This window comes from Lathyrus oleraceus, chromosome 5 (assembly GCF_024323335.1).
Source record: "Lathyrus oleraceus cultivar Zhongwan6 chromosome 5, CAAS_Psat_ZW6_1.0, whole genome shotgun sequence".
Lineage (NCBI taxonomy): Eukaryota > Viridiplantae > Streptophyta > Magnoliopsida > Fabales > Fabaceae > Lathyrus > Lathyrus oleraceus.
In genome coordinates this window covers 637,806,062-637,827,496 of record NC_066583.1, presented here as the reverse complement: position 1 = coordinate 637,827,496, position 21,435 = coordinate 637,806,062, and the positions used below count along the sequence as shown (strand labels likewise).

Here is a 21,435-nt window from a genome sequence, read left to right as displayed (position 1 = left end):
AGCGACTCATGCTATGAAACTTAAGTAAGGGTCATATGAAAAATTTATTGAAGCCTATATGGATGAGATATTAAATACCTTGGTGTCACCATCGGATAATTTTTTTTGCATGAGTTACATGTTTTGATTCTTCAATATTGCATAAAGACAATTTCTTGGGTATAAGGTACTTTTCAAAGCCCGATCTGATGAAGGTACGGAATTTTATTCGAGTATCCCTCCAGTGTATTTATCTACTATGACTTACAAAAATCATTGTGATCTCTCATGATATAGTTAGAAAAAAAAATTCTTAAGATAAAATTCCGTAAAGGTTATATCATAAAAACAATATGAAACTTAAACTTTGAAACTTTGAGAGTCGGAATTTTGAATTTTCATATTAATACGTGTATTTCAACATATGAATTGTACACACAAAATTTTATTAACTAATTTCTATTTAAGGAAATGTTCAACACATTTCTAATTAAAATTATAACCGCATGTTATTTAAATCTTTCGAAATTTGAAAAATAAAAAGATGAGAATTCAAATTAGAAGTAATACAATTAGTAATAATAATAAATTACTAGAATTATAATTTCAAATATTAGTCTTTCAAGCCGAGCCCGTATTGCCCGTCTAGCTCAGTTGGTAGAGCGCAAGGCTCTTAACCTTGTGGTCGTGGGTTCTAGCCCCACGGTGGGCGTTAGTACATTATATATAATACATGCTAAAAACAAAATAGCAAATAAGTCACATAAAATTTACTATATTTCATTTAAAATAAGTAATTGTTTAAAATGGAAATTTTCTTGTATGCTACCATAAATGTTTTCATGCATTAATAACTTCAATTACAAATTTTTATGTATGAAGATGAGAAAAGGTATTCTCGTGGAAATTTTCATGTTTGCTATCATAAATCTTTTCATGAATTAATAACTTCAATTACATATTTTTATGTATGAAGATGAGAAAAGGTATTCTCGTGAAATTTAATACAATATTTTTCTTCAAAGAAAAAAATTAATAATTCAAAGAAAACTTACGATGTTTTTAAGGTAAATAATTGATTAGACAATAATCGTCGTCATGCTTGCAAGAATAAAGGATCTCTTGAATGAAATATTTCCAATGATGTTTATCGTATGATTTTTTTTGTCTTTCATGGACCATTATCGCCGAGTAATGGTGGGTGTGATTGATCAATCGACGAATTAATGTTTTTCATTATTTCTGAAGATCTGAAGATGCTGGGTGAGGGTGCACATTTAAACACTCCGACGATTAAATCAATTTAAATTGTAAGCATGAGGGTTAGCTTTAAAAAGTATGTACTCATTTGTAGTATTAATTTTATAGTAATGTTTTACATATTTAAGACCCTAAGCATTATGATAATTATTCTTACCACACGGTACATATGTTAGATGATATTTAAGAGTGGGATGTGGAGGTCTCCATCATCGTGTTAGTTGTGACCAAGCACAACTCTCGAACTGACCAATATAAAGATTCTTTAGTACTAGAACTTTCTTCAATTAAAATTATTCTTGTGGAGCTTATGTTTTTGGGTCTAATCGTTCATGTGATCAAAAGTTTCTTGGAGACGTTACCAACGACTATTTGATTTGATGACAATGGTGACCTCCCGTTGTACTCAACACTCTTGAATTTTATTTCAGTTACAAATCCATCAACTGTCTCATAGGATCATTTAATTAATTCAACGGTCTTGTTAGATGGATAACTTTTAGTTATCTAATGATGCTTAACATTCTAAGGTTTGAATATGATTCTACCAGTAACTTGTCAAGATAGGATCGACAGAGTTGTGATGTAGTTTATTTCAATTTTTTTAGGCTTGACAAGTCTTTCGTGGTCATAATTACATTTATGATCTTATAGCGACTCATGCTATGAAACTTAAGTAAGGGTCATATGAAAAATTTATTGAAGCCTATATGGATGAGATATTAAATACCTTGGTGTCACCATCGGATAATTTTTTTTGCATGAGTTACATGTTTTGATTCTTCAATATTGCATAAAGACAATTTCTTGGGTATAAGGTACTTTTCAATGCCCGATCTGATGAAGGTACGGAATTTTATTCGAGTATCCCTCCAGTGTATTTATCTACTATGACTTACAAAAATCATTGTGATCTCTCATGATATAGTTAGAAAAAAAAATTCTTAAGATAAAATTCCGTAAAGGTTATATCATAAAAACAATATGAAACTTAAACTTTGAAACTTTGAGAGTCGGAATTTTGAATTTTCATATTAATACGTGTATTTCAACATATGAATTGTACACACAAAATTTTATTAACTAATTTCTATTTAAGGAAATGTTCAACACATTTCTAATTAAAATTATAACCGCATGTTATTTAAATCTTTCGAAATTTGAAAAATAAAAAGATGAGCATTCAAGTTAGAAGTAATACAATTAGTAATAATAATAAATTACTAGAATTATAATTTCAAATATTAGTCTTTCAAGCCGAGCCCGTATTGCCCGTCTAGCTCAGTTGGTAGAGCGCAAGGCTCTTAACCTTGTGGTCGTGGGTTCTAGCCCCACGGTGGGCGTTAGTACATTATATATAATACATTGTAAAAACAAAATAGCAAATAAGTCACATAAAATTTACTATATTTCATTTAAAATAAGTAATTGTTTAAAATGGAAATTTTCATGTTTGCTACCATAAATGTTTTCATGCATTAATAACTTCAATTACAAATTTTTATGTATGAAGATGAGAAAAGGTATTCTCGTGAAATTTAATACAATATTTTTCTTCAAAGAAAAAAATTAATAATTCAAAGAAAACTTACGATGTTTTTAAGGTAAATAATTGATTAGACAATAATCGTCGTCATGCTTGCAAGAATAAAAGATCTCTTGAATGAAATATTTCCAATGATGTTTATCGTATGATTTTTTTTGTCTTTCATGGACCATTATCGCCGAGTAATGGTGGGTGTGATTGATCAATCGACGAATTCATGTTTTTCATTATTTCTGAAGATCTGAAGATGCTGGGTGAGGGTGCACATTTAAACACTCCGACGATTAAATCAATTTAAATTGTAAGCATGAGGGTTAGCTTTAAAAAGTATGTACTCATTTGTAGTATTAATTTTATAGTAATGTTTTACATATTTAAGACCCTAAGCATTATGATAATTATTCTTACCACACGGTACATATGTTAGATGATATTTAAGAGTGGGATGTGGAGGTCTCCATCATCGTGTTAGTTGTGACCAAGCACAACTCTCGAACTGACCAATATAAAGATTCTTTAGTACTAGAACTTTCTTCAATTAAAATTATTCTTGTGGAGCTTATGTTTTTGGGTCTAATCGTTCATGTGATCAAAAGTTTCTTGGAGACGTTACCAACGACTATTTGATTTGATGACAATGGTGACCTCCCGTTGTACTCAACACTCTTCAATTTTATTTCACTTACAAATCCATCAACTGTCTCATAGGATTATTTAATTAATTCAACGGTCTTGTTAGATGGATAACTTTTAGTTATCTAATGATGCTTAACATTCTAAGGTTTGAATATGATTCTACCAGTAACTTGTCAAGATAGGATCGACAGAGTTGCGATGTAGTTTATTTCAATTTTTTTAGGCTTGACAAGTCTTTCGTGGTCATAATTACATTTATGATCTTATAGCGACTCATGCTATGAAACTTAAGTAAGGGTCATATGAAAAATTTATTGAAGCCTATATGGATGAGATATTAAATACCTTGGTGTCACCATCGGATAATTTTTTTTGCATGAGTTACATGTTTTGATTCTTCAATATTGCATAAAGACAATTTCTTGGGTATAAGGTACTTTTCAAAGCCCGATCTGATGAAGGTACGGAATTTTATTCGAGTATCCCTCCAGTGTATTTATCTACTATGACTTACAAAAATCATTGTGATCTCTCATGATATAGTTAGAAAAAAAAATTCTTAAGATAAAATTCCGTAAAGGTTATATCATAAAAACAATATGAAACTTAAACTTTGAAACTTTGAGAGTCGGAATTTTGAATTTTCATATTAATACGTGTATTTCAACATATGAATTGTACACACAAAATTTTATTAACTAATTTCTATTTAAGGAAATGTTCAACACATTTCTAATTAAAATTATAACCGCATGTTATTTAAATCTTTCGAAATTTGAAAAATAAAAAGATGAGCATTCAAGTTAGAAGTAATACAATTAGTAATAATAATAAATTACTAGAATTATAATTTCAAATATTAGTCTTTCAAGCCAAGCCTGTATTTCCCGTCTAACTCAGTTGGTAGAGCGCAAGGCTCTTAACCTTGTGGTCGTGGGTTCTAGCCCCACGGTGGGCGTTAGTACATTATATATAATACATTGTAAAAACAAAATAGCAAATAAGTCACATAAAATTTACTATATTTCATTTAAAATAAGTAATTGTTTAAAATGGAAATTTTAATGTTTGCTACCATAAATCTTTTCATGAATTAATAACTTCAATTACATATTTTTATGTATGAAGATGAGAAAAGGTATTCTCGTGAAATTTAATACAATATTTTTCTTCAAAGAAAAAAATTAATAATTCAAAGAAAACTTACGATGTTTTTAAGGTAAATAATTGATTAGACAATAATCGTCGTCATGCTTGCAAGAATAAAGGATCTCTTGAATGAAATATTTCCAATGATGTTTATCGTATGATTTTTTTTGTCTTTCATGGACCATTATCGCCGAGTAATGGTGGGTGTGATTGATCAATCGACGAATTCATGTTTTTCATTATTTCTGAAGATCTGAAGATGCTGGGTGAGGGTGCACATTTAAACACTCCGACGATTAAATCAATTTAAATTGTAAGCATGAGGGTTAGCTTTAAAAAGTATGTACTCATTTGTAGTATTAATTTTATAGTAATGTTTTACATATTTAAGACCCTAAGCATTATGATAATTATTCTTACCACACGGTACATATGTTAGATGATATTTAAGAGTGGGATGTGGAGGTCTCCATCATCGTGTTAGTTGTGACCAAGCACAACTCTCGAACTGACCAATATAAAGATTCTTTAGTACTAGAACTTTCTTCAATTAAAATTATTCTTGTGGAGCTTATGTTTTTGGGTCTAATCGTTCATGTGATCAAAAGTTTCTTGGAGACGTTACCAACGACTATTTGATTTGATGACAATGGTGACCTCCCGTTGTACTCAACACTCTTGAATTTTATTTCAGTTACAAATCCATCAACTGTCTCATAGGATCATTTAATTAATTCAACGGTCTTGTTAGATGGATAACTTTTAGTTATCTAATGATGCTTAACATTCTAAGGTTTGAATATGATTCTACCAGTAACTTGTCAAGATAGGATCGACAGAGTTGCGATGTAGTTTATTTCAATTTTTTTAGGCTTGACAAGTCTTTCGTGGTCATAATTACATTTATGATCTTATAGCGACTCATGCTATGAAACTTAAGTAAGGGTCATATGAAAAATTTATTGAAGCCTATATGGATGAGATATTAAATACCTTGGTGTCACCATCGGATAATTTTTTTTGCATGAGTTACATGTTTTGATTCTTCAATATTGCATAAAGACAATTTCTTGGGTATAAGGTACTTTTCAAAGCCCGATCTGATGAAGGTACGGAATTTTATTCGAGTATCCCTCCAGTGTATTTATCTACTATGACTTACAAAAATCATTGTGATCTCTCATGATATAGTTAGAAAAAAAAATTCTTAAGATAAAATTCCGTAAAGGTTATATCATAAAAACAATATGAAACTTAAACTTTGAAACTTTGAGAGTCGGAATTTTGAATTTTCATATTAATACGTGTATTTCAACATATGAATTGTACACACAAAATTTTATTAACTAATTTCTATTTAAGGAAATGTTCAACACATTTCTAATTAAAATTATAACCGCATGTTATTTAAATCTTTTGAAATTTGAAAAATAAAAAGATGAGCATTCAAATTAGAAGTAATACAATTAGTAATAATAATAAATTACTAGAATTATAATTTCAAATATTAGTCTTTCAAGCCGAGCCCGTATTGCCCGTCTAGCTCAGTTGGTAGAGCGCAAGGCTCTTAACCTTGTGGTCGTGGGTTCTAGGCCCACGGTGGGCGTTAGTACATTATATATAATACATGCTAAAAACAAAATAGCAAATAAGTCACATAAAATTTACTATATTTCATTTAAAATAAGTAATTGTTTAAAATGGAAATTTTCTTGTATGCTACCATAAATGTTTTCATGCATTAATAACTTCAATTACAAATTTTTATGTATGAAGATGAGAACAGGTATTCTCGTGGAAATTTTCATGTTTGCTACCATAAATCTTTTCATGAATTAATAACTTCAATTACATATTTTTATGTATGAAGATGAGAAAAGGTATTCTCGTGAAATTTAATACAATATTTTTCTTCAAAGAAAAAAATTAATAATTCAAAGAAAACTTACGATGTTTTTAAGGTAAATAATTGATTAGACAATAATCGTCGTCATGCTTGCAAGAATAAAGGATCTCTTGAATGAAATATTTCCAATGATGTTTATCGTATGATTTTTTTTGTCTTTCATGGACCATTATCGCCGAGTAATGGTGGGTGTGATTGATCAATCGACGAATTCATGTTTTTCATTATTTCTGAAGATCTGAAGATGCTGGGTGAGGGTGCACATTTAAACACTCCGACGATTAAATCAATTTAAATTGTAAGCATGAGGGTTAGCTTTAAAAAGTATGTACTCATTTGTAGTATTAATTTTATAGTAATGTTTTACATATTTAAGACCCTAAGCATTATGATAATTATTCTTACCACACGGTACATATGTTAGATGATATTTAAGAGTGGGATGTGGAGGTCTCCATCATCGTGTTAGTTGTGACCAAGCACAACTCTCGAACTGACCAATATAAAGATTCTTTAGTACTAGAACTTTCTTCAATTAAAATTATTCTTGTGGAGCTTATGTTTTTGGGTCTAATCGTTCATGTGATCAAAAGTTTCTTGGAGACGTTACCAACGACTATTTGATTTGATGACAATGGTGACCTCCCGTTGTACTCAACACTCTTGAATTTTATTTCAGTTACAAATCCATCAACTGTCTCATAGGATCATTTAATTAATTCAACGGTCTTGTTAGATGGATAACTTTTAGTTATCTAATGATGCTTAACATTCTAAGGTTTGAATATGATTCTACCAGTAACTTGTCAAGATAGGATCGACAGAGTTGCGATGTAGTTTATTTCAATTTTTTTAGGCTTGACAAGTCTTTCGTGGTCATAATTACATTTATGATCTTATAGCGACTCATGCTATGAAACTTAAGTAAGGGTCATATGAAAAATTTATTGAAGCCTATATGGATGAGATATTAAATACCTTGGTGTCACCATCGGATAATTTTTTTTGCATGAGTTACATGTTTTGATTCTTCAATATTGCATAAAGACAATTTCTTGGGTATAAGGTACTTTTCAAAGCCCGATCTGATGAAGGTACGGAATTTTATTCGAGTATCCCTCCAGTGTATTTATCTACTATGACTTACAAAAATCATTGTGATCTCTCATGATATAGTTAGAAAAAAAAATTCTTAAGATAAAATTCCGTAAAGGTTATATCATAAAAACAATATGAAACTTAAACTTTGAAACTTTGAGAGTCGGAATTTTGAATTTTCATATTAATACGTGTATTTCAACATATGAATTGTACACACAAAATTTTATTAACTAATTTCTATTTAAGGAAATGTTCAACACATTTCTAATTAAAATTATAACCGCATGTTATTTAAATCTTTCGAAATTTGAAAAATAAAAAGATGAGCATTCAAATTAGAAGTAATACAATTAGTAATAATAATAAATTACTAGAATTATAATTTCAAATATTAGTCTTTCAAGCCGAGCCCGTATTGCCCGTCTAGCTCAGTTGGTAGAGCGCAAGGCTCTTAACCTTGTGGTCGTGGGTTCTAGCCCCACGGTGGGCGTTAGTACATTATATATAATACATGCTAAAAACAAAATAGCAAATAAGTCACATAAAATTTACTATATTTCATTTAAAATAAGTAATTGTTTAAAATGGAAATTTTCTTGTATGCTACCATAAATGTTTTCATGCATTAATAACTTCAATTACAAATTTTTATGTATGAAGATGAGAAAAGGTATTCTCGTGGAAATTTTCATGTTTGCTACCATAAATCTTTTCATGAATTAATAACTTCAATTACATATTTTTATGTATGAAGATGAGAAAAGGTATTCTCGTGAAATTTAATACAATATTTTTCTTCAAAGAAAAAAATTAATAATTCAAAGAAAACTTACGATGTTTTTAAGGTAAATAATTGATTAGACAATAATCGTCGTCATGCTTGCAAGAATAAAGGATCTCTTGAATGAAATATTTCCAATGATGTTTATCGTATGATTTTTTTTGTCTTTCATGGACCATTATCGCCGAGTAATGGTGGGTGTGATTGATCAATCGACGAATTCATGTTTTTCATTATTTCTGAAGATCTGAAGATGCTGGGTGAGGGTGCACATTTAAACACTCCGACGATTAAATCAATTTAAATTGTAAGCATGAGGGTTAGCTTTAAAAAGTATGTACTCATTTGTAGTATTAATTTTATAGTAATGTTTTACATATTTAAGACCCTAAGCATTATGATAATTATTCTTACCACACGGTACATATGTTAGATGATATTTAAGAGTGGGATGTGGAGGTCTCCATCATCGTGTTAGTTGTGACCAAGCACAACTCTCGAACTGACCAATATAAAGATTCTTTAGTACTAGAACTTTCTTCAATTAAAATTATTCTTGTGGAGCTTATGTTTTTGGGTCTAATCGTTCATGTGATCAAAAGTTTCTTGGAGACGTTACCAACGACTATTTGATTTGATGACAATGGTGACCTCCCGTTGTACTCAACACTCTTGAATTTTATTTCAGTTACAAATCCATCAACTGTCTCATAGGATCATTTAATTAATTCAACGGTCTTGTTAGATGGATAACTTTTAGTTATCTAATGATGCTTAACATTCTAAGGTTTGAATATGATTCTACCAGTAACTTGTCAAGATAGGATCGACAGAGTTGCGATGTAGTTTATTTCAATTTTTTTAGGCTTGACAAGTCTTTCGTGGTCATAATTACATTTATGATCTTATAGCGACTCATGCTATGAAACTTAAGTAAGGGTCATATGAAAAATTTATTGAAGCCTATATGGATGAGATATTAAATACCTTGGTGTCACCATCGGATAATTTTTTTTGCATGAGTTACATGTTTTGATTCTTCAATATTGCATAAAGACAATTTCTTGGGTATAAGGTACTTTTCAAAGCCCGATCTGATGAAGGTACGGAATTTTATTCGAGTATCCCTCCAGTGTATTTATCTACTATGACTTACAAAAATCATTGTGATCTCTCATGATATAGTTAGAAAAAAAAATTCTTAAGATAAAATTCCGTAAAGGTTATATCATAAAAACAATATGAAACTTAAACTTTGAAACTTTGAGAGTCGGAATTTTGAATTTTCATATTAATACGTGTATTTCAACATATGAATTGTACACACAAAATTTTATTAACTAATTTCTATTTAAGGAAATGTTCAACACATTTCTAATTAAAATTATAACCGCATGTTATTTAAATCTTTCGAAATTTGAAAAATAAAAAGATGAGCATTCAAATTAGAAGTAATACAATTAGTAATAATAATAAATTACTAGAATTATAATTTCAAATATTAGTCTTTCAAGCCGAGCCCGTATTGCCCGTCTAGCTCAGTTGGTAGAGCGCAAGGCTCTTAACCTTGTGGTCGTGGGTTCTAGCCCCACGGTGGGCGTTAGTACATTATATATAATACATGCTAAAAACAAAATAGCAAATAAGTCACATAAAATTTACTATATTTCATTTAAAATAAGTAATTGTTTAAAATGGAAATTTTCTTGTATGCTACCATAAATGTTTTCATGCATTAATAACTTCAATTACAAATTTTTATGTATGAAGATGAGAAAAGGTATTCTCGTGGAAATTTTCATGTTTGCTACCATAAATCTTTTCATGAATTAATAACTTCAATTACATATTTTTATGTATGAAGATGAGAAAAGGTATTCTCGTGAAATTTAATACAATATTTTTCTTCAAAGAAAAAAATTAATAATTCAAAGAAAACTTACGATGTTTTTAAGGTAAATAATTGATTAGACAATAATCGTCGTCATGCTTGCAAGAATAAAGGATCTCTTGAATGAAATATTTCCAATGATGTTTATCGTATGATTTTTTTTGTCTTTCATGGACCATTATCGCCGAGTAATGGTGGGTGTGATTGATCAATCGACGAATTCATGTTTTTCATTATTTCTGAAGATCTGAAGATGCTGGGTGAGGGTGCACATTTAAACACTCCGACGATTAAATCAATTTAAATTGTAAGCATGAGGGTTAGCTTTAAAAAGTATGTACTCATTTGTAGTATTAATTTTATAGTAATGTTTTACATATTTAAGACCCTAAGCATTATGATAATTATTCTTACCACACGGTACATATGTTAGATGATATTTAAGAGTGGGATGTGGAGGTCTCCATCATCGTGTTAGTTGTGACCAAGCACAACTCTCGAACTGACCAATATAAAGATTCTTTAGTACTAGAACTTTCTTCAATTAAAATTATTCTTGTGGAGCTTATGTTTTTGGGTCTAATCGTTCATGTGATCAAAAGTTTCTTGGAGACGTTACCAACGACTATTTGATTTGATGACAATGGTGACCTCCCGTTGTACTCAACACTCTTGAATTTTATTTCAGTTACAAATCCATCAACTGTCTCATAGGATCATTTAATTAATTCAACGGTCTTGTTAGATGGATAACTTTTAGTTATCTAATGATGCTTAACATTCTAAGGTTTGAATATGATTCTACCAGTAACTTGTCAAGATAGGATCGACAGAGTTGCGATGTAGTTTATTTCAATTTTTTTAGGCTTGACAAGTCTTTCGTGGTCATAATTACATTTATGATCTTATAGCGACTCATGCTATGAAACTTAAGTAAGGGTCATATGAAAAATTTATTGAAGCCTATATGGATGAGATATTAAATACCTTGGTGTCACCATCGGATAATTTTTTTGCATGAGTTACATGTTTTGATTCTTCAATATTGCATAAAGACAATTTCTTGGGTATAAGGTACTTTTCAAAGCCCGATCTGATGAAGGTACGGAATTTTATTCGAGTATCCCTCCAGTGTATTTATCTACTATGACTTACAAAAATCATTGTGATCTCTCATGATATAGTTAGAAAAAAAAATTCTTAAGATAAAATTCCGTAAAGGTTATATCATAAAAACAATATGAAACTTAAACTTTGAAACTTTGAGAGTCGGAATTTTGAATTTTCATATTAATACGTGTATTTCAACATATGAATTGTACACACAAAATTTTATTAACTAATTTCTATTTAAGGAAATGTTCAACACATTTCTAATTAAAATTATAACCGCATGTTATTTAAATCTTTCGAAATTTGAAAAATAAAAAGATGAGCATTCAAATTAGAAGTAATACAATTAGTAATAATAATAAATTACTAGAATTATAATTTCAAATATTAGTCTTTCAAGCCGAGCCCGTATTGCCCGTCTAGCTCAGTTGGTAGAGCGCAAGGCTCTTAACCTTGTGGTCGTGGGTTCTAGCCCCACGGTGGGCGTTAGTACATTATATATAATACATGCTAAAAACAAAATAGCAAATAAGTCACATAAAATTTACTATATTTCATTTAAAATAAGTAATTGTTTAAAATGGAAATTTTCTTGTATGCTACCATAAATGTTTTCATGCATTAATAACTTCAATTACAAATTTTTATGTATGAAGATGAGAAAAGGTATTCTCGTGGAAATTTCATGTTTGCTACCATAAATCTTTTCATGAATTAATAACTTCAATTACATATTTTTATGTATGAAGATGAGAAAAGGTATTCTCGTGAAATTTAATACAATATTTTTCTTCAAAGAAAAAAATTAATAATTCAAAGAAAACTTACGATGTTTTTAAGGTAAATAATTGATTAGACAATAATCGTCGTCATGCTTGCAAGAATAAAGGATCTCTTGAATGAAATATTTCCAATGATGTTTATCGTATGATTTTTTTTGTCTTTCATGGACCATTATCGCCGAGTAATGGTGGGTGTGATTGATCAATCGACGAATTCATGTTTTTCATTATTTCTGAAGATCTGAAGATGCTGGGTGAGGGTGCACATTTAAACACTCCGACGATTAAATCAATTTAAATTGTAAGCATGAGGGTTAGCTTTAAAAAGTATGTACTCATTTGTAGTATTAATTTTATAGTAATGTTTTACATATTTAAGACCCTAAGCATTATGATAATTATTCTTACCACACGGTACATATGTTAGATGATATTTAAGAGTGGGATGTGGAGGTCTCCATCATCGTGTTAGTTGTGACCAAGCACAACTCTCGAACTGACCAATATAAAGATTCTTTAGTACTAGAACTTTCTTCAATTAAAATTATTCTTGTGGAGCTTATGTTTTTGGGTCTAATCGTTCATGTGATCAAAAGTTTCTTGGAGACGTTACCAACGACTATTTGATTTGATGACAATGGTGACCTCCCGTTGTACTCAACACTCTTGAATTTTATTTCAGTTACAAATCCATCAACTGTCTCATAGGATCATTTAATTAATTCAACGGTCTTGTTAGATGGATAACTTTTAGTTATCTAATGATGCTTAACATTCTAAGGTTTGAATATGATTCTACCAGTAACTTGTCAAGATAGGATCGACAGAGTTGCGATGTAGTTTATTTCAATTTTTTTAGGCTTGACAAGTCTTTCGTGGTCATAATTACATTTATGATCTTATAGCGACTCATGCTATGAAACTTAAGTAAGGGTCATATGAAAAATTTATTGAAGCCTATATGGATGAGATATTAAATACCTTGGTGTCACCATCGGATAATTTTTTTTGCATGAGTTACATGTTTTGATTCTTCAATATTGCATAAAGACAATTTCTTGGGTATAAGGTACTTTTCAAAGCCCGATCTGATGAAGGTACGGAATTTTATTCGAGTATCCCTCCAGTGTATTTATCTACTATGACTTACAAAAATCATTGTGATCTCTCATGATATAGTTAGAAAAAAAAATTCTTAAGATAAAATTCCGTAAAGGTTATATCATAAAAACAATATGAAACTTAAACTTTGAAACTTTGAGAGTCGGAATTTTGAATTTTCATATTAATACGTGTATTTCAACATATGAATTGTACACACAAAATTTTATTAACTAATTTCTATTTAAGGAAATGTTCAACACATTTCTAATTAAAATTATAACCGCATGTTATTTAAATCTTTCGAAATTTGAAAAATAAAAAGATGAGCATTCAAATTAGAAGTAATACAATTAGTAATAATAATAAATTACTAGAATTATAATTTCAAATATTAGTCTTTCAAGCCGAGCCCGTATTGCCCGTCTAGCTCAGTTGGTAGAGCGCAAGGCTCTTAACCTTGTGGTCGTGGGTTCTAGCCCCACGGTGGGCGCTAGTACATTATATATAATACATGTAAAAACAAAATAGCAAATAAGTCACATAAAATTTACTATATTTCATTTAAAATAAGTAATTATTTAAAATGGAAATTTTCTTGTATGCTACCATAAATGTTTTCATGCATTAATAACTTCAATTACAAATTTTTATGTATGAAGATGAGAAAAGGTATTCTCGTGGAAATTTTCATGTTTGCTACCATAAATCTTTTCATGAATTAATAACTTCAATTACATATTTTTATGTATGAAGATGAGAAAAGGTATTCTCGTGAAATTTAATACAATATTTTTCTTCAAAGAAAAAAATTAATAATTCAAAGAAAACTTACGATGTTTTTAAGGTAAATAATTGATTAGACAATAATCGTCGTCATGCTTGCAAGAATAAAGGATCTCTTGAATGAAATATTTCCAATGATGTTTATCGTATGATTTTTTTTGTCTTTCATGGACCATTATCGCCGAGTAATGGTGGGTGTGATTGATCAATCGACGAATTCATGTTTTTCATTATTTCTGAAGATCTGAAGATGCTGGGTGAGGGTGCACATTTAAACACTCCGACGATTAAATCAATTTAAATTGTAAGCATGAGGGTTAGCTTTAAAAAGTATGTACTCATTTGTAGTATTAATTTTATAGTAATGTTTTACATATTTAAGACCCTAAGCATTATGATAATTATTCTTACCACACGGTACATATGTTAGATGATATTTAAGAGTGGGATGTGGAGGTCTCCATCATCGTGTTAGTTGTGACCAAGCACAACTCTCGAACTGACCAATATAAAGATTCTTTAGTACTAGAACTTTCTTCAATTAAAATTATTCTTGTGGAGCTTATGTTTTTGGGTCTAATCGTTCATGTGATCAAAAGTTTCTTGGAGACGTTACCAACGACTATTTGATTTGATGACAATGGTGACCTCCCGTTGTACTCAACACTCTTGAATTTTATTTCAGTTACAAATCCATCAACTGTCTCATAGGATCATTTAATTAATTCAACGGTCTTGTTAGATGGATAACTTTTAGTTATCTAATGATGCTTAACATTCTAAGGTTTGAATATGATTCTACCAGTAACTTGTCAAGATAGGATCGACAGAGTTGCGATGTAGTTTATTTCAATTTTTTTAGGCTTGACAAGTCTTTCGTGGTCATAATTACATTTATGATCTTATAGCGACTCATGCTATGAAACTTAAGTAAGGGTCATATGAAAAATTTATTGAAGCCTATATGGATGAGATATTAAATACCTTGGTGTCACCATCGGATAATTTTTTTTGCATGAGTTACATGTTTTGATTCTTCAATATTGCATAAAGACAATTTCTTGGGTATAAGGTACTTTTCAAAGCCCGATCTGATGAAGGTACGGAATTTTATTCGAGTATCCCTCCAGTGTATTTATCTACTATGACTTACAAAAATCATTGTGATCTCTCATGATATAGTTAGAAAAAAAAATTCTTAAGATAAAATTCCGTAAAGGTTATATCATAAAAACAATATGAAACTTAAACTTTGAAACTTTGAGAGTCGGAATTTTGAATTTTCATATTAATACGTGTATTTCAACATATGAATTGTACACACAAAATTTTATTAACTAATTTCTATTTAAGGAAATGTTCAACACATTTCTAATTAAAATTATAACCGCATGTTATTTAAATCTTTCGAAATTTGAAAAATAAAAAGATGAGCATTCAAATTAGAAGTAATACAATTAGTAATAATAATAAATTACTAGAATTATAATTTCAAATATTAGTCTTTCAAGCCGAGCCCGTATTGCCCGTCTAGCTCAGTTGGTAGAGCGCAAGGCTCTTAACCTTGTGGTCGTGGGTTCTAGCCCCACGGTGGGCGTTAGTACATTATATATAATACATGCTAAAAACAAAATAGCAAATAAGTCACATAAAATTTACTATATTTCATTTAAAATAAGTAATAGTTTAAAATGGAAATTTTCTTGTATGCTACCATAAATGTTTTCATGCATTAATAACTTCAATTACAAATTTTTATGTATGAAGATGAGAAAAGGTATTCTCGTGGAAATTTTCATGTTTGCTACCATAAATCTTTTCATGAATTAATAACTTCAATTACATATTTTTATGTATGAAGATGAGAAAAGGTATTCTCGTGAAATTTAATACAATATTTTTCTTCAAAGAAAAAAATTAATAATTCAAAGAAAACTTACGATGTTTTTAAGGTAAATAATTGATTAGACAATAATCGTCGTCATGCTTGCAAGAATAAAGGATCTCTTGAATGAAATATTTCCAATGATGTTTATCGTATGATTTTTTTTGTCTTTCATGGACCATTATCGCCGAGTAATGGTGGGTGTGATTGATCAATCGACGAATTCATGTTTTTCATTATTTCTGAAGATCTGAAGATGCTGGGTGAGGGTGCACATTTAAACACTCCGACGATTAAATCAATTTAAATTGTAAGCATGAGGGTTAGCTTTAAAAAGTATGTACTCATTTGTAGTATTAATTTTATAGTAATGTTTTACATATTTAAGACCCTAAGCATTATGATAATTATTCTTACCACACGGTACATATGTTAGATGATATTTAAGAGTGGGATGTGGAGGTCTCCATCATCGTGTTAGTTGTGACCAAGCACAACTCTCGAACTGACCAATATAAAGATTCTTTAGTACTAGAACTTTCTTCAATTAAAATTATTCTTGTGGAGCTTATGTTTTTGGGTCTAATCGTTCATGTGATCAAAAGTTTCTTGGAGACGTTACCAACGACTATTTGATTTGATGACAATGGTGACCTCCCGTTGTACTCAACACTCTTGAATTTTATTTCAGTTACAAATCCATCAACTGTCTCATAGGATCATTTAATTAATTCAACGGTCTTGTTAGATGGATAACTTTTAGTTATCTAATGATGCTTAACATTCTAAGGTTTGAATATGATTCTACCAGTAACTTGTCAAGATAGGATCGACAGAGTTGCGATGTAGTTTATTTCAATTTTTTTAGGCTTGACAAGTCTTTCGTGGTCATAATTACATTTATGATCTTATAGCGACTCATGCTATGAAACTTAAGTAAGGGTCATATGAAAAATTTATTGAAGCCTATATGGATGAGATATTAAATACCTTGGTGTCACCATCGGATAATTTTTTTTGCATGAGTTACATGTTTTGATTCTTCAATATTGCATAAAGACAATTTCTTGGGTATAAGGTACTTTTCAAAGCCCGATCTGATGAAGGTACGGAATTTTATTCGAGTATCCCTCCAGTGTATTTATCTACTATGACTTACAAAAATCATTGTGATCTCTCATGATATAGTTAGAAAAAAAAATTCTTAAGATAAAATTCCGTAAAGGTTATATCATAAAAACAATATGAAACTTAAACTTTGAAACTTTGAGAGTCGGAATTTTGAATTTTCATATTAATACGTGTATTTCAACATATGAATTGTACACACAAAATTTTATTAACTAATTTCTATTTAAGGAAATGTTCAACACATTTCTAATTAAAATTATAACCGCATGTTATTTAAATCTTTCGAAATTTGAAAAATAAAAAGATGAGCATTCAAATTAGAAGTAATACAATTAGTAATAATAATAAATTACTAGAATTATAATTTCAAATATTAGTCTTTCAAGCCGAGCCCGTATTGCCCGTCTAGCTCAGTTGGTAGAGCGCAAGGCTCTTAACCTTGTGGTCGTGGGTTCTAGCCCCACGGTGGGCGTTAGTACATTATATATAATACATGCTAAAAACAAAATAGCAAATAAGTCACATAAAATTTACTATATTTCATTTAAAATAAGTAATTGTTTAAAATGGAAATTTTCTTGTATGCTACCATAAATGTTTTCATGCATTAATAACTTCAATTACAAATTTTTATGTATGAAGATGAGAAAAGGTATTCTCGTGGAAATTTTCATGTTTGCTACCATAAATCTTTTCATGAATTAATAACTTCAATTACATTTTTATGTATGAAGATGAGAAAAGGTATTCTCGTGAAATTTAATACAATATTTTTCTTCAAAGAAAAAAATTAATAATTCAAAGAAAACTTACGATGTTTTTAAGGTAAATAATTGATTAGACAATAATCGTCGTCATGCTTGCAAGAATAAAGGATCTCTTGAATGAAATATTTCCAATGATGTTTATCGTATGATTTTTTTTGTCTTTCATGGACCATTATCGCCGAGTAATGGTGGGTGTGATTGATCAATCGACGAATTCATGTTTTTCATTATTTCTGAAGATCTGAAGATGCTGGGTGAGGGTGCACATTTAAACACTCCGACGATTAAATCAATTTAAATTGTAAGCATGAGGGTTAGCTTTAAAAAGTATGTACTCATTTGTAGTATTAATTTTATAGTAATGTTTTACATATTTAAGACCCTAAGCATTATGATAATTATTCTTACCACACGGTACATATGTTAGATGATATTTAAGAGTGGGATGTGGAGGTCTCCATCATCGTGTTAGTTGTGACCAAGCACAACTCTCGAACTGACCAATATAAAGATTCTTTAGTACTAGAACTTTCTTCAATTAAAATTATTCTTGTGGAGCTTATGTTTTTGGGTCTAATCGTTCATGTGATCAAAAGTTTCTTGGAGACGTTACCAACGACTATTTGATTTGATGACAATGGTGACCTCCCGTTGTACTCAACACTCTTGAATTTTATTTCAGTTACAAATCCATCAACTGTCTCATAGGATCATTTAATTAATTCAACGGTCTTGTTAGATGGATAACTTTTAGTTATCTAATGATGCTTAACATTCTAAGGTTTGAATATGATTCTACCAGTAACTTGTCAAGATAGGATCGACAGAGTTGCGATGTAGTTTATTTCAATTTTTTTAGGCTTGACAAGTCTTTCGTGGTCATAATTACATTTATGATCTTATAGCGACTCATGCTATGAAACTTAAGTAAGGGTCATATGAAAAATTTATTGAAGCCTATATGGATGAGATATTAAATACCTTGGTGTCACCATCGGATAATTTTTTTTGCATGAGTTACATGTTTTGATTCTTCAATATTGCATAAAGACAATTTCTTGGGTATAAGGTACTTTTCAAAGCCCGATCTGATGAAGGTACGGAATTTTATTCGAGTATCCCTCCAGTGTATTTATCTACTATGACTTACAAAAATCATTGTGATCTCTCATGATATAGTTAGAAAAAAAATTCTTAAGATAAAATTCCGTAAAGGTTATATCATAAAAACAATATGAAACTTAAACTTTGAAACTTTGAGAGTCGGAATTTTGAATTTTCATATTAATACGTGTATTTCAACATATGAATTGTACACACAAAATTTTATTAACTAATTTCTATTTAAGGAAATGTTCAACACATTTCTAATTAAAATTATAACCGCATGTTATTTAAATCTTTCGAAATTTGAAAAATAAAAAGATGAGCATTCAAATTAGAAGTAATACAATTAGTAATAATAATAAATTACTAGAATTATAATTTCAAATATTAGTCTTTCAAGCCGAGCCCGTATTGCCCGTCTAGCTCAGTTGGTAGAGCGCAAGGCTCTTAACCTTGTGGTCGTGGGTTCTAGCCCCACGGTGGGCGTTAGTACATTATATATAATACATGCTAAAAACAAAATAGCAAATAAGTCACATAAAATTTACTATATTTCATTTAAAATAAGTAATAGTTTAAAATGGAAATTTTCTTGTATGCTACCATAAATGTTTTCATGCATTAATAACTTCAATTACAAATTTTTATGTATGAAGATGAGAAAAGGTATTCTCGTGGAAATTTTCATGTTTGCTACCATAAATCTTTTCATGAATTAATAACTTCAATTACATATTTTTATGTATGAAGATGAGAAAAGGTATTCTCGTGAAATTTAATACAATATTTTTCTTCAAAGAAAAAAATTAATAATTCAAAGAAAACTTACGATGTTTTTAAGGTAAATAATTGATTAGACAATAATCGTCGTCATGCTTGCAAGAATAAAGGATCTCTTGAATGAAATATTTCCAATGATGTTTATCGTATGATTTTTTTTGTCTTTCATGGACCATTATCGCCGAGTAATGGTGGGTGTGATTGATCAATCGACGAATTCATGTTTTTCATTATTTCTGAAGATCTGAAGATGCTGGGTGAGGGTGCACATTTAAACACTCCGACGATTAAATCAATTTAAATTGTAAGCATGAGGGTTAGCTTTAAAAAGTATGTACTCATTTGTAGTATTAATTTTATAGTAATGTTTTACATATTTAAGACCCTAAGCATTATGATAATTATTCTTACCACACGGTACATATGTTAGATGATATTTAAGAGTGGGATGTGGAGGTCTCCATCATCGTGTTAGTTGTGACCAAGCACAACTCTCGAACTGACCAATATAAAGATTCTTTAGTACTAGAACTTTCTTCAATTAAAATTATTCTTGTGGAGCTTATGTTTTTGGGTCTAATCGTTCATGTGATCAAAAGTTTCTTGGAGACGTTACCAACGACTATTTGATTTGATGACAATGGTGACCTCCCGTTGTACTCAACACTCTTGAATTTTATTTCAGTTACAAATCCATCAACTGTCTCATAGGATCATTTAATTAATTCAACGGTCTTGTTAGATGGATAACTTTTAGTTATCTAATGATGCTTAACATTCTAAGGTTTGAATATGATTCTACCAGTAACTTGTCAAGATAGGATCGACAGAGTTGCGATGTAGTTTATTTCAATTTTTTTAGGCTTGACAAGTCTTTCGTGGTCATAATTACATTTATGATCTTATAGCGACTCATGCTATGAAACTTAAGTAAGGGTCATATGAAAAATTTATTGAAGCCTATATGGATGAGATATTAAATACCTTGGTGTCACCATCGGATAATTTTTTTTGCATGAGTTACATGTTTTGATTCTTCAATATTGCATAAAGACAATTTCTTGGGTATAAGGTACTTTTCAAAGCCCGATCTGATGAAGGTACGGAATTTTATTCGAGTATCCCTCCAGTGTATTTATCTACTATGACTTACAAAAATCATTGTGATCTCTCATGATATAGTTAGAAAAAAAAATTCTTAAGATAAAATTCCGTAAAGGTTATATCATAAAAACAATATGAAACTTAAACTTTGAAACTTTGAGAGTCGGAATTTTGAATTTTCATATTAATACGTGTATTTCAACATATGAATTGTACACACAAAATTTTATTAACTAATTTCTATTTAAGGAAATGTTCAACACATTTCTAATTAAAATTATAACCGCATGTTATTTAAATCTTTCGAAATTTGAAAAATAAAAAGATGAGCATTCAAGTTAGAAGTAATACAATTAGTAATAATAATAAATTACTAGAATTATAATTTCAAATATTAGTCTTTCAAGCCGAGCCCGTATTGCCCGTCTAGCTCAGTTGGTAGAGCGCAAGGCTCTTAACCTTGTGGTCGTGGGTTCTAGCCCCACGGTGGGCGTTAGTACATTATATATAATACATTGTAAAAACAAAATAGCAAATAAGTCACATAAAATTTACTATATTTCATTTAAAATAAGTAATTGTTTAAAATGGAAATTTTCATGTTTGCTACCATAAATGTTTTCATGCATT

General features: G+C 29.8%; 7 non-coding genes across 7 annotated transcripts; all 7 read left to right on the top strand.

Moving 5' to 3' along the window:
* Positions 1 to 618: 618 nt before the first annotated feature.
* On the top strand, positions 619 to 691 carry TRNAK-CUU (transfer RNA lysine (anticodon CUU)). Its single transcript has one exon. It is a non-coding gene; the product is annotated as a tRNA-Lys (tRNA).
* Positions 692 to 2,509: 1,818 nt separating this feature from the next.
* Positions 2,510 to 2,582, top strand: TRNAK-CUU (transfer RNA lysine (anticodon CUU)). Its single transcript has one exon. It is a non-coding gene; the product is annotated as a tRNA-Lys (tRNA).
* Positions 2,583 to 7,994: 5,412 nt separating this feature from the next.
* On the top strand, positions 7,995 to 8,067 carry TRNAK-CUU (transfer RNA lysine (anticodon CUU)). The gene has a single exon. It is a non-coding gene; the product is annotated as a tRNA-Lys (tRNA).
* Positions 8,068 to 9,885: 1,818 nt separating this feature from the next.
* TRNAK-CUU (transfer RNA lysine (anticodon CUU)) lies at positions 9,886 to 9,958 on the top strand. Its single transcript has one exon. It is a non-coding gene; the product is annotated as a tRNA-Lys (tRNA).
* Positions 9,959 to 11,775: 1,817 nt separating this feature from the next.
* TRNAK-CUU (transfer RNA lysine (anticodon CUU)) lies at positions 11,776 to 11,848 on the top strand. The gene has a single exon. It is a non-coding gene; the product is annotated as a tRNA-Lys (tRNA).
* A 1,817-nt stretch (positions 11,849 to 13,665) lies between these two features.
* TRNAK-CUU (transfer RNA lysine (anticodon CUU)) lies at positions 13,666 to 13,738 on the top strand. The gene has a single exon. It is a non-coding gene; the product is annotated as a tRNA-Lys (tRNA).
* Positions 13,739 to 15,555: 1,817 nt separating this feature from the next.
* TRNAK-CUU (transfer RNA lysine (anticodon CUU)) lies at positions 15,556 to 15,628 on the top strand. Its single transcript has one exon. It is a non-coding gene; the product is annotated as a tRNA-Lys (tRNA).
* The last annotated feature ends 5,807 nt before the right edge of the window (positions 15,629 to 21,435 follow it).